This window comes from Hyalella azteca, unplaced genomic scaffold, assembly GCF_000764305.2.
Source record: "Hyalella azteca isolate HAZT.00-mixed unplaced genomic scaffold, Hazt_2.0.2 contig6821, whole genome shotgun sequence".
NCBI classification, from domain to species: domain Eukaryota; kingdom Metazoa; phylum Arthropoda; class Malacostraca; order Amphipoda; family Hyalellidae; genus Hyalella; species Hyalella azteca.
Genome location: NW_025936965.1, coordinates 23795 through 36958, shown reverse-complemented (window position 1 = coordinate 36958; position 13164 = coordinate 23795). Strand labels below are relative to the sequence as shown.

Genomic DNA, 13164 nt, shown 5'->3' with positions numbered 1-13164 from the left:
CGCACGACAACTCGATATCTGTACAAAAAATGGTTTTATTGAAATGTTTCGCAAATGCTGTCTAAAAAGAAAAGGATAGCCAACTAATATTTCAAATTACAAAGAAAACTCTTAATTTCAAATGATATTCACATGAAGTGAATAAATTCACATGAAGTGAATAAATTCACATGAAGTGAATAAATTCACATGAAGTGAATTTCAAATGACAACCATGCTATGAAACCGAGATCATAACATTAGCTATTTAAGCTTAAAAAAGTAAGCGATTAATATGAATAGAGCGAATTACCTCAATTAGAAGCAAATATTACTTACGGCAGCTGCGCTATTGGGTTCCTCTCACGCCAGTCTCAGAAGACCGTGAAGCCTCGCAGACCACGTGTCCGAAAATCGACACCTGCAGTGACGTCTATAGCGCCGACAACTTCACATCTGCATAAAAAATAGTCTTGTTAAAATGTTTCTTGAAAACTGCAGAACTCATACAACTCCACAACTGCAAAAACAGTATTATTTCATTTCAATGCTGCAAATGTAGGCAATTCCAACAAAATACACAACACAAGCAAACGACTTCACTTCGAAAACGATGTTAATAAAATAATTCAACACAACTGAAAATTCATCTTGACCTCAATTAGCGAACTAAATTCATGTAAACCAACCAACCAGTACTAAATTAGCCATAACATAAAAATAGCAAAGAGAACATGGAATGATGAATTGACGAGCGGTTCGATGAGGTGTTGGTTTCTGCCCTCTCGACCATCACCAATGTCAGCTTCGAGCGCGAATCTCTTGAGCAAGTTGTGTTGCCGGTCCGGCTGGGAGGCCTGGGTATCCGTATGTCAAAGGACATCGCGCTCCCTGCGTTCATATCGTCACTCCACTCCGTCCGTGGCCTAGTTGATGCTGTTTTACATAATGTACGACTGGCCGGGGACGACAGTTTGCGGATGGCGATGGATGAGTGGCGCAATGGGAACGCAGGTATCGCTTTGCCCGAGGACGGGAGTTTGGGCCGGCAGAGGACTTGGGATGGGCCTGTGGCCGCGGCCTCCGCGGCGCGGCTTTTGGGAGCGGCGGACCAAATATCCAGGGCTCGTCTACTTGCGGCGGCTTCGCCTATTTTTTTAATAAGATACGCATGAAATCTTTAAATCTCTAATCGGCAATATCAGTAATTTAAACCGGTGCCTCTAGGAGAAAATGAATAGCACGTACGAACTAATACAATCAAAAATCAAGATTCAAAGAACTAACTTTAACTTCACTTAATTGTATTATCCATAAGTCACACCGCACAACCACTAAATCAGTTTAAAAGCTGTGTAAAAGCTAAAATCAGTTTAGTATTGCTGCCATGACTAACCCAAAAAATAGGCTTTATATTCCATTCATATACTTAAAGAATACGTTCTAAATTTGTCGTTCCAGGCTTTGAATTTTTCATGAGGAATGTTACAAACATCTTATATTCACAGCTAGATAGTGTCCAGAATATTCGCACGTCTACACACAAGGCGAGTATTCTGATGTTTCAGACTTGTGTTCTGGTCCACCCGGGCGTTAGCGTATGTTTTTTCCTTCATACAATAAGTGTCAAAGCAGACCGCCGTCTCATAATCCGCCCGTTCGTTTCATTACTCCTCACGCTGAAACTTGAATCTACTGGAGATCGCTGCCGCCCTAAAAGGCACCTGCACATCACGCTGCGCTGTCCGATCGGCCACACTGAAACAGCTGCTCGGACTCCTGTTGCTTCCAAGGTAGATCAAAAGAAAGGCGAGCACACCGAGATAACCCTGCACAAGCAGACGCTTCTAATATTGAATACAAATTCATCTCAAATTGAACACTCGGTTAAAAAAATGAAATTTATCCTAGGAGTAAACTTATCCAAGTCGATTCGGATACAAGGGCAAAGCTAATTTTATTAGCTAATATATATTAATAATATATATAAAACCACCCGTCCAAGCGTCTATCGAGTGGGCGACCTGCGTCGCTTGCTTACTACCTGCTGACAAACGCAGATTAGCGCCTGCGGCGTGCAGAGCTCGAAGCAGCTGCTAAGAGCAGCTGCTTCGAGCTCGAGAGTACCATACTGCAATGTTGTATGTAGGCTGCAAATTCCCTACTTGCATTCTGACCGTAAAGATTAAGTATACCGGCGCTGATGTAGGCAGAGGCTGGTAATAGTAGCTGCGTCAATTCCGGCTTGCGTGTTGGTGCCTCGCTTACAGGGGATTACCTGACCGACGCCTAGGTGAGCTGTATTTTGCGTTACTGTTGAATACTGTTACTGTGTTATGCGTTACCGTGTTTCGTGTTAATGTTCCTGTGCCTTTGTGTGTGTTTACTTATAGGTGGCTTATATTGTAAATAATTAATCTGGCGTCATGTAAAGCCGTTGCTAGGGTAGTCATTAGGCGTAACAATTAACAGTGTACTTACTATGCTTATTTCTCTTCTAGGATCAAGAGCTTTGTCCCTCAATTAGCTCGCTGTCTCTCTCTCCTCCGCGTCTTAGCTCCGTAGTAGGCTATTTGTTAACCTTCTTAGTTTAATAAACCTTGAACTTGCATTTGTTATAACTTATAAATCCCGTCACGCCTTAAGCATTGCTTCGTAGCCAATTGGGTAGCTGTTAACCTATTCAGCTTCCGGTAATTGGTGGGTGAGACAACTATGGTTAATACGAACCGTTAAGTGAGGTTACCGGCGATTGGTGGTTAGAGGCTGGATCATCACAATGGTGGCCAGTATGGGGATTGGCAGGTAAAATTGATTTGTCACGGACGGGGGTTATCCAATACCAATAGTTTCCCATTTAAGTATCACTTTGAGTCATAATGTCCCTAGATTCAACTTTTATTGCCGATGGGAAAAACTTGGGATATGAGGGTCAGGATTTGCGTGACTATGTTGGTGAACGAAAGGCAGAATATCGCAGAGCAGAGGAGGAGGAGCGCGAGGCGCGGAGGTTGGAATTAACGAGAGAGAGAGCAGAGCAGGAGGTCGAGAGGGAAAAGCGGGCACTTGAACGTGAACTTAGAGCGCTTGAACTAGAGAAGCTGAAGCTCGAAGATGAGATAAGTTCACGTGAAACACAGCTGGAGCTTGCTAGGTTGCAAGCCAACTCTGCCCCCACCGGCCCCGTTACAAACCGGTCATTCATCAAGTTGGCCGCCTATAAGGAGGGAGAGGATGTGTCTATTTATCTCCACACGTTTGAGAAGGTGAAGGAAGCAAACCAGTGGAGCGACAGCATTGCAGTCACAGCCTTGCTGAATGGTTTTGCAAATACCAAGGTCAGCCATTTCCTTCGGTAAAAAAAGGTCTTGGAGTTAGACTGAAAGAAGAAGCGCCGCTTGAGTCGCCGTGCTCCCTGAAGACCACGTGGCTGCTGTTGAATTCATTGGAACGACCGGCTCTGACGAAGTGAGGATTGGCTGAAACGGGGGCGATGAGGTCTGGACGAAGCTCAGAAGTGCTACCCAGGACCGGATTGCAGGGTACGTGGATGAAGAGAGACTTCCCGTCGGCGTGGATAGTTTTAGAACATGTCACCACAACAAGTCCTTTCTGAGCATCAACGAGTAAAGTGGCAGCATATTCAAAACCCACGTATTCGCCTCGACTAGGCCAGTCTGGACGAGCTCCACGGAAGAAATTTGAGTCGGCTTTGAAAGAAGTGAATTGAGGACAAATGAAGCCCAAATAATGGGCAAGAGGAAGGTAATCAACCTCTTTGTCAACCTCTCCATCAATATAGGCATTGCAACCCATTGGACATTTGACGGAAGGAAAACACGTGTTATTCAATTTGTTCGCCAATAAACCGGCATGTTTCCGTAGATCAGTCTTGAATTCTTTCAATTTTTGAGTGGCATCAACTGATTTTGACGGACACTGCCAGACTGCTGATATACTAGCACTCAATCTTGGAACTAAACGCTGAAAACTATCTTTGATGGTGCGCGGTAAAATTTCCACGAGTTTTCGTGAATCACAATGCAAAGTCTCACTTGTAAAAAATGTGAAAATCACTGCCGGCCAAGCATCAACCCACTGTGGATGAAGGTCGCGCGTCCCTAAATAAGCGGCACACTCAGTGCAGAGGAGTGCGACATTCGGCACATTTTTATCACCATATAACCGCCTAGTAATAACGTTACTTTCCGTCAATCCTAATTTATAATTATCAGTTTCAACTCGATGACAACAGGCGCACTCTTCGAATCCCAAATCATTTTCAGTCCCCATTGTTTCTTCATCATCATTAACAGACGAATCCGTGGAAATTAGCTCTTCGACTACTTCGTCACAACGCTGATATGCGTCGGCACTCATTCCTGGACGAAATGCCGGAATATTTTGCGACTCAGTTTGACGAACGTCATTTGGAGCGACACATTCCGCTTGTTGACGAGTCATGGAACGCGTAATTCGTTGCATCTAAGAAACATGAATAATATTCAGAACACGTACACGCCGACAGGTTCTTGGAAATAGAAGACCGAGTAACCGGTACTTTAGCCTTAATTGTAATATTAGAACAATTTTTCCGTACTAAAAATAGCAAAACTCAAATTACGGTTGAACAATCTTGGAAAGTCGTTCACCGACTATAGCACGATAGACAACTAAATATCGGCAGTATGTAGATTTTTTTGGTAAACGATAAGACAGGCGACCACAAAATATTTCATTAGCCTACCATAATGAGCGTACAGATATCAGCAATATCTATTCCATAGCTTCCTTTTTCAAAAAAGGGGCTTGTAGTCAGTTTTGAGCAACGAGCGGAAAAATGAATAACAGGCAAAAATACACATCTTACACACTGCTCTTGTGCCACAAATTACTTAATGTTTATGCAATTCAGAGTCACCGATTTTGAACATTGCAAAACATTCAAAGCTTGTTACGGGTCTGGAACATGCAACTTAATACTACAATTATGTTTTTCATTAACCGCCATGCCTTCTCGACGATTTGATCAGAACTGTCGCAATAAAATGGAATCAAACCCGTAGCTCGCTGCTCCAATCCTAATATTCTAAACTGTACTCACTGGCATTGCCTAAGCATATCAAAACTTGAATAAGTTATGACATAAAACAATTAATTACCCACGCACTTCAGATTAAATATCCATAACACCATAGAATCTAGACGTAATAATGTAATATCAGCCAAACCTAATTGAGTAATAACTCACCACAGCCAGATCTGTACTAGTCGAGCATGAAGGTCCACTAGCATCTGTTGACGAGTGATGAATCCGTTGATATGTCCACTTCCATCTCTTCATTGATGCCATTCCCGCCAACTGTTTCTTGATTATCGGGTGAATTCTTTTCACTTGCGACGGCACTTTCGGCTAGACGACGAGCTAACGCACGAGTGACGACTCTCTATTGCGGTACAATATGTCAGTAACCGATTAAATGTATCAAGTAGAACATTTTATGAAAAAATTTAATTATAGCATAAGAATAAACAAGTATAAGCAAAAATAACACAATGCCAAAAAACAGAGAAAATCAAGAAAAATGAGTGCATCTTAAGGGATTAAACTGACGCATTCAAAACAAGAAAACAAAGAACACATATTAGCTGAATGACGGTAGTAATTAGTGGCCGCATGAGAAAAAGTTCTCTTAAGAATTTAAACATTAGAGATTACTAATAAACTACTGAACTCAGACGAAAATATAGTAAAATTATTCTAAATTGGTGAACAAACTACTAGTAGGTCAGCCCAATCAAAAATAACGAAACGATAAATAGTCATTTTACTAAAAAATATATATCTCAAAAGGATCCGGAAAATTACGTAAACAGCTTAAGCATATTACATGACTGGTACTCACCGAAGGAAGATCTGAACTTGTCGAACATGAAGGGCCAACATCAGTGGACGACGCATCAACAACTTGTGATGTGCAGTCTAACTCGATGTGAACGGATGTGCGCGATTTTGAGCGGGTACCCGTTGCAGACGTCTGTAATATTGGCAAAAATTAAATTTTTTCGTGTCACATTAGAGTTTTGACAAGTCAAAAACATTTGCAGAAATTTGTACAATAACCAATTTGCAGAAATTTTTATAACTGCTGCACAAAAAACAATAAAAATTCGAGTAACAACAGTAGCGACATTTCCAGGAATATAACGGAAAAAATCTGTAGACGATTTCTCATAAAATTATTTAAATATTACTAATGGACTAAACCGTGGACAATATAATACAATAACTTGCGAAAAAAATCATTTTATTACTCACCGCCGTTACTGGTACACTAACAATTGCAAACTCTGGATGCCCTCTCTTTAGTCTCTTCTTCGGAGGACTCTACAAATTCAATGGTAACATTTAAAAATTTGGTAATAGGAATAAATGAGATAGGCAAAAAATTAAATAACCAAAAGGAAAAATCAGCAGGAGCAGAAAATATGCAGAACACATTAGAGCAGTAGAAACGACATTTAAATCACAATACAAAAATTCTTTAAACTTGCTTTAAATATACAAACTGCTACATTATCCCGTTGCATCTCAAATGACCTAGACTTAATTCAATGTACATAATTGTAAAGCCTTAACATATCAATACGTAAATTATTAGGTATGCACAACAGAATTAGAGCAGTGAGGTGAGTGTTCGAGACCGCAACAACCTGTGAATGTTCTGTGATGTTAAGAATCAGCGACAGGCCAACGGCCTAATGATTTAGTAAGAAATTGGGTAATGCGAAAATTAATCTGACCTGTGAAAAATGTAATTGCACAAGAAAAGCAAAGAATGAAGTAATAACGAAATAAGCACATGCGAGTACCAAAATCAACAGTAGTCATGACCATCCTGAAAATTACCGATTAAATAACAGTATAAACTACACACCAATATTAAGAATATAAAATCTATCGTATCAAATTACAAAATAAAATTTAAGGAACATATGTCAGAATTATCGACGTAACATGTCCCGTGATAAGATATTACATTTATGAAAAATTAAAGAACAAGTTGTCCATTTAGAAGTTAAATTAATGTAACAGCTGCTGCAATTGATCATTCATAGCACTCACCAATGACAAATTTCTCACTGCCGAGGTCGAGGGCATTGACACGTCTTCCTCACGTGAAGAGCAGCCTGCCTTGCCATGCGCTAAGGTGTTCATTGTCGGGCAATGACCAGGAGTTGGACCATCTCTTGACGGGCTCTGTGAAGCAATTAGAATTTGTTTACTTCAAATAAAAATTGTAAACGAAAGCAAATATGATTGACAAAGATATTATTATGGATAACAGTGAAAAAAGACCAGCATTGTAAAACTGAAGCCTACACAGCAGAAGGTCTATTTAAAATAACAATACCTCAGAGATCTGTGAAGTCGGAGATGTTGTAGCCACGTCGGGTTCAGCTCCTTCATGGCAGTCCTCCGTGTAGTGACCAAATCTGTTACAGCTGGAGCACCTCCTTTTCTTGGGCTTCTTTTTTGGTCCCATCTCTAAGATTCAATTGAATTTTAATATTAACTCTGAAATTATACAATGTCTCGATGATATACTATAGTATAAAATATATTAGGGTTTCAATCAAATTAATGGTAAATAAATATAAAATTCAACTTTTCCTTACTCTCACCCCATGAAAGTGTTTCTTTTGACCTAAAAATACAACCAAAAAAATTTGAAGGATTCAAGATTTATAAGTTGCACAAAAACTTTCTTTTCCAGTTTTTAATGTCCATCTGATATTATTTATAACAATATTTAATTTGTATCTAGAATGTTTCATGAGTGTACATTTTTACTTATTTACAGGAAATTAAGAGTTAAATTACAAATTCTTTGTTGGCAATGCTTTGTTAAAGTTTACTTCATGCTAGACTATTTGTGCAACCAAAATTATACCCTTATGTCATACAGCGCAGACCTCCACAAGACTACAGATGAAAACATAGAATATTCCTTATGTATCACAGGAGCAAATGAAACAGTAGCATATTTGCTAGGTGACTAAAGATAGCTGCATAATGAAGAATTCAATCTACTAGTGCTATCACACACACTCGTGGCACCTGGCTGATGGGAGGCACATCTGGAAATATTACAGGGTCCAAGCTACCATAAAATTGGCAGGTTCTTGGCAATTCTTTTACCTACACACACTATAAAAGACGACTATTCAAGAAAGTGCTGTCACTACTGCTCAAGAATTAATACTTTTTAGAGCAAAAGCAATAATTCTCACTACACACTTTATCATATCATCATCAATATAAAAGAGCAGCACAAACAATGGCGAGGTCTGAAAAAAGCCACCAGTAGACAAACAAAAACACAACAGCTGAAAGAAAATCAATTTAGCTCAAAACTTGATGACCTTTTTGATGTTGCACATGCAAATGCATTAAATTTAATCGAGAATCCAGAAAACCAAAATTTAAAGTTTGGACAATGAGAGAAAGGTGTGGAAGTTGGGTGGAATTGATAAGGTGCTTCATGCAATTAAAAAAAAGATGACATGGTAACACCCAAAATGCCGAAAAAATCAAGAAAATATTAAGATGAGCAGAAGTCATATGTTTTGACACCACTTCCAGCAACACTGGTAAAAAAAGCTGGAGCATGTGCCTATCTGCAACAAAAGCAGCAGAAACCCCTTATTAGCTTAGTTTGCAGGCATCACGTACTTGAACTGAACATAGCTACCATTTTCAATATGTTACTGCTATGTTCCATTGGGCAAAGAATCAAGCTGTTTGAACGCTTCTCTCAAGCATGGAATCAAGTAGTACGGGGTAATAAGGGACAGTCCTCAAACATTTTGCAGAAATGCTATAGCAACTAAACTAATTTAAATATTACAAAACCAAAAATAGTGGCATAAAATAGCGGCTTGGAGCAAATTAATATTTATTCTTCTCTTCAATGAGGAATGATTTATTTAGAAGTTTCCAGCTGTAAGCAGCAATTTTATTATGGCTGTTTGATTACAGTGAATAGAATTGAATCAAGTGTTTAACAACTTTAATCAAGATAATATTTACAAAAATTTATTCTATGCCTTTCTCATGATTGATGAGCAATGAATCTAACTAGTTCTGTACAAAAATCTAACTATTTTTGCACTTCATAATCCATTTGGTTCTTTTGGCCGGTTATGCCCCTGAAATCTGCACTTGCTATGGCATTGTTAAATTAAAGTTATTTGGGTAAAAGTTCCTAATCAAAGTGTGGTGTTACGAATATGCACTTAACCTTGTCGTTTGTGCTCAACTACATAGGCAGAGTGCATAAAACATAAATTTTTGTAATGCAACTCCGTTTACAGCTTGCACAATGAATGTTGAATTTTTACTAATGAAGCTTAAATCATTTACAGTAACAGTTCCAATGAAAGGCTTAACAGTGTAAGTCAACTAAATATTATTCAATGAACTACAGCACTGAAATGCTGTGGTGCACTGACTAACTACACAGTTGTTTTTGTCACTGGAAAGTTTATCAATAATGACAGATTTCTTGTACATAGTAAACTGCTGGCAATTGTGATCAATGACATGAAGCAGGTACTGCTTTTGTTCCTTTTGGTTGTTCAACAAGGAGTTGAAGTTTGTATTCACATTCAGCAACGTCATTGACAATTTTCAGCTTCTGCACTTCTTGGCAACTGATGCAGTACTGTTCAATGCTGTTCCAGGTGTCAGGTTCTTACTGTAGGAAGTCAGCTTTAATTTGCATTGCCCTAAAATCTTGTGTTAAAATTCAGATGTTTGACAGTTGACTCAAAGTTTCATCATCCAGAGATTAAACTCTAGGTTCAAGAGGGTTTTTACTGGGTTATCACAAAATATGTACCATTTTGTGCTTCTCTGTATTGTAACTTCTGAATCAAAGAAAGCAAGTCCCACAACAGTTCACTCAAGTGCCATAAATGGTCCATGAATGTCTTTTTGGCTGCACTGGAAATTGACTTATTAACTGTTCCATAAGCAACATGATTTTTGACTAACTGCAGATCATTTTGTGGAGCAATTCCAGCTGACAAGCATGTGTACTATGCTTTGATATACCGTCAAATGGGGTAATAGATATGGTTTTTGGCGTTTTTTGCTAAGTAAAATTTTTTTGCTGAGCGAGGTAAATGTAATCAAATTCCTTTGTTTATTGATTTATTTGTTAACTGAAGTCTTTGCTAATCAAGTTTCTACTGTAAATGCCTTTCTAGGGGTGTCCCTTATTACCCTGTCGTGGGGAAATGGCCACCATCAAGCTGTTTGAACGCTTCTCTCAAGCATGGAATCAAGTAGGCAAATCAAAGCCTGGAAGTAGTGCAAATTATGATAAACTTTCAGCCATGCTGAAACCAGAAGCAGAATCTATTATTGAGTTCCACCAAAACCAGCTTCAGATAATCCAGGGAAGATATGACTACAAAGAATTATTGCAGTTGTCTGATATTTCTTCGTAAAGAGCCAAATGATGTTCACATTAATGCTCTGGGTGCCTATCAAACACACGGCCTGCTAAATGGCAAAAATTATATACTACTTGAAAATTAACACTTTCAATCCCAGTTTAATTTTACAGTCTTTATTCAAAGGGCTTCAACAGTTCAATGCATGTACTGTGAAACTGTACCGTCAAACTGGGTAATAATGGACGGACGGGGTAATAAGGGACAGTCCTCAAACATTTTGCAGAAATGCTATAGCAACTAAACTAATTTAAATATTACAAAACCAAAAATAGTGGCATAAAGTTCATTTTTCCTATCTATGTAGCATAAGGCAAGTTAAGAAATCATACAATTTACTACCATTGAAAAATCCATGAAAAATTTGTGAAACATGAGATTTTGGAAAACTAGGTACCTCAGCTAAGGTCTGTAGCAAAAAAATTGCTGTATTAAAAAATTTCACCTACATCAAAGTTGCCCACAGGTGTTTGCTTAAAAGTGTGATTTACAGAATTTGAGTAGCTCATTCATAAAAATTAATTACGGCCATTTCCGCACAACAGGGTAATAAGGGACATCAGTAAAAAGGCATTTACAGTAGAACCTTGGTTAGCAAAAACTCCAGTTTAGCAAAAACTCCAGTTTACCAAAAACTCCAGTTAACCAAAAAATTAATAAACGACAAAGAAATTTGATTACTTTTACCTTGCAATTGCTCCAGAAAATGATCTGCAATTACTCACAAATCTTGTTGCTTATGAAACAGTTAATGAATCAATTTCCAGTGCAGCCACAAAGACCTTCATGCACCATTGATGGCACTTGAGTGAAACTGTTGTGGGACTTGCTTTCTTTGATTCAGAATTTACAATACAGAGATGCACAAAATGGCACATATCTTGTGATAACCCAGTAAAAACCCTTTTGAACCTAGAGTTTAATCTCTGGATGATAAAACTTCAAGTCGACTGTCAAACCTCTCAAGTAACACACACAAGTTTTTTAGGGCAATGCAAATTGAAGCTGACTTCCTACAGTAAGAACCTGACACCTGGAACAGCATTGAACAGTACTGCATCAGTTGCCAAGAAGTGCAGAAGCTGAAAATTGTCAATGACGTTGCTGAATGTGAATACAAACTTCAACTCCTTGTTGAACAACCAAAAGGAACAAAAGCAGTACCTGCTTCATGTCATTGATCACAATTGCCAGCAGTTTACTATGTACAAGAAATCTGTCATTATTGATAAACTTTCCAGTGACAAAAACAACTGTGTAGTTAGTCAGTGCACCACAGCATTTCAGTGCTGTAGTTCATTGAATAATATTTAGTTGACTTACACTGTTAAGCCTTTCATTGGAACTGTTACTGTAAATGATTTAAGCTTCATTAGTAAAAATTCAACATTCATTGTGCAAGCTGTAAACGGAGTTGCATTACAAAAATTTATGTTTTATGCACTCTGCCTATGTAGTTGAGCACAAACGACAAGGTTAAGTGCATATTCGTAACACCACACTTTGATTAGGAACTTTTACCCAAATAACTTTAATTTAACAATGCCATAGCAAGTGCAGATTTCAGGGGCATAACAGGCCAAAAGAACCAAATGGATTATGAAGTGCAAAAGTAGTTAGATTTTTGTACAGAACTAGTTAGATTCATTGCTCATCAATCATGAGATAGGCATAGAATAACTTTTTGTAAATATTATCTTGATTATAGTTTTCAAACACTTTATTCAATTCTATTCACTGTAATCAAACAGTCATACTGAATAAAGTTGCTGCTCACAGCTGGAAACTTCTTAATAAATCATACCTCATTAAAGAGAAGAATAAATAGAAATTTGCTAAAAATTTGTAAACCTCCAAATGCTGAGATGCAAGTGGCTGCTTCAAAACATAGAAATTGACTTTCTACATTATTATCTACCATTCACAATACAGCAGATAATAATTACATTTTCCGAGACCGTTATTGTGTCACATATGAACCCGCATAATGCATATTTCTGATATGAGAGTCTAAATCTTATTAAGAATTACATCAAGTTCAAATTCAAGCTAAAAATATTTGCCATCACAAAATAGTCACAAGACAACAGTGGCTTGTACAATCAATCCTGTATCAACAAAATTTTGCTGATATGCTGAAATTTCTTTGCCAATAATGATAGTTGTATGGACCTAGTGGATTATCTATCCAATGAGTTTTGCATACAAATATCAATGTGTTAATTTTAAAAATATTAAATAACCACATCCAATTTGATGCTCTTTCTGATGAAATAAGCCATCAAAAATTCATTCTTTTAAACTTGAACTTCATTGAAATGCTTACTCAACTTTAATATGAATTCCTTGCTGTTGTTGTGCGATATGTGAATGTTGACATCTAAATGATTGAAATTTCATAATGCATCACTCAGAAAATGAATAAAAAGACCAAAAATTCAAATGAATATACACATTGAGGTGCACAGGGTTGAATAATATTTGCTTGAAATTTAAATCTCAAGGCTCTGAAGTTATAAGTTGTCAATGAATATAAGATGTCAAAAAGTCATGGTTTGATCTTGCGCTGTTTTTTAATCAGATAGATAATTAAGTAGCAATTTTGTAGCTCCAAAGATTGGAGGAAGGCTCTAATTGCAGCTCACAAAGTAGATATTTTCA

At 37.9% G+C, this 13164-nt stretch overlaps 1 long non-coding RNA gene across 1 annotated transcript; it reads right to left on the bottom strand.

The window, feature by feature from the left end:
* Positions 1-5342: 5342 nt before the first annotated feature.
* Positions 5343-6362, bottom strand: LOC125178074. Its single transcript, XR_007156779.1, has 3 exons — positions 6299-6362; positions 5886-6017; positions 5343-5426 (listed from the first exon to the last, which is right to left on the bottom strand). It is a non-coding gene; the product is annotated as an uncharacterized LOC125178074 (long non-coding RNA).
* Between the last annotated feature and the right edge of the window lie 6802 nt (positions 6363-13164).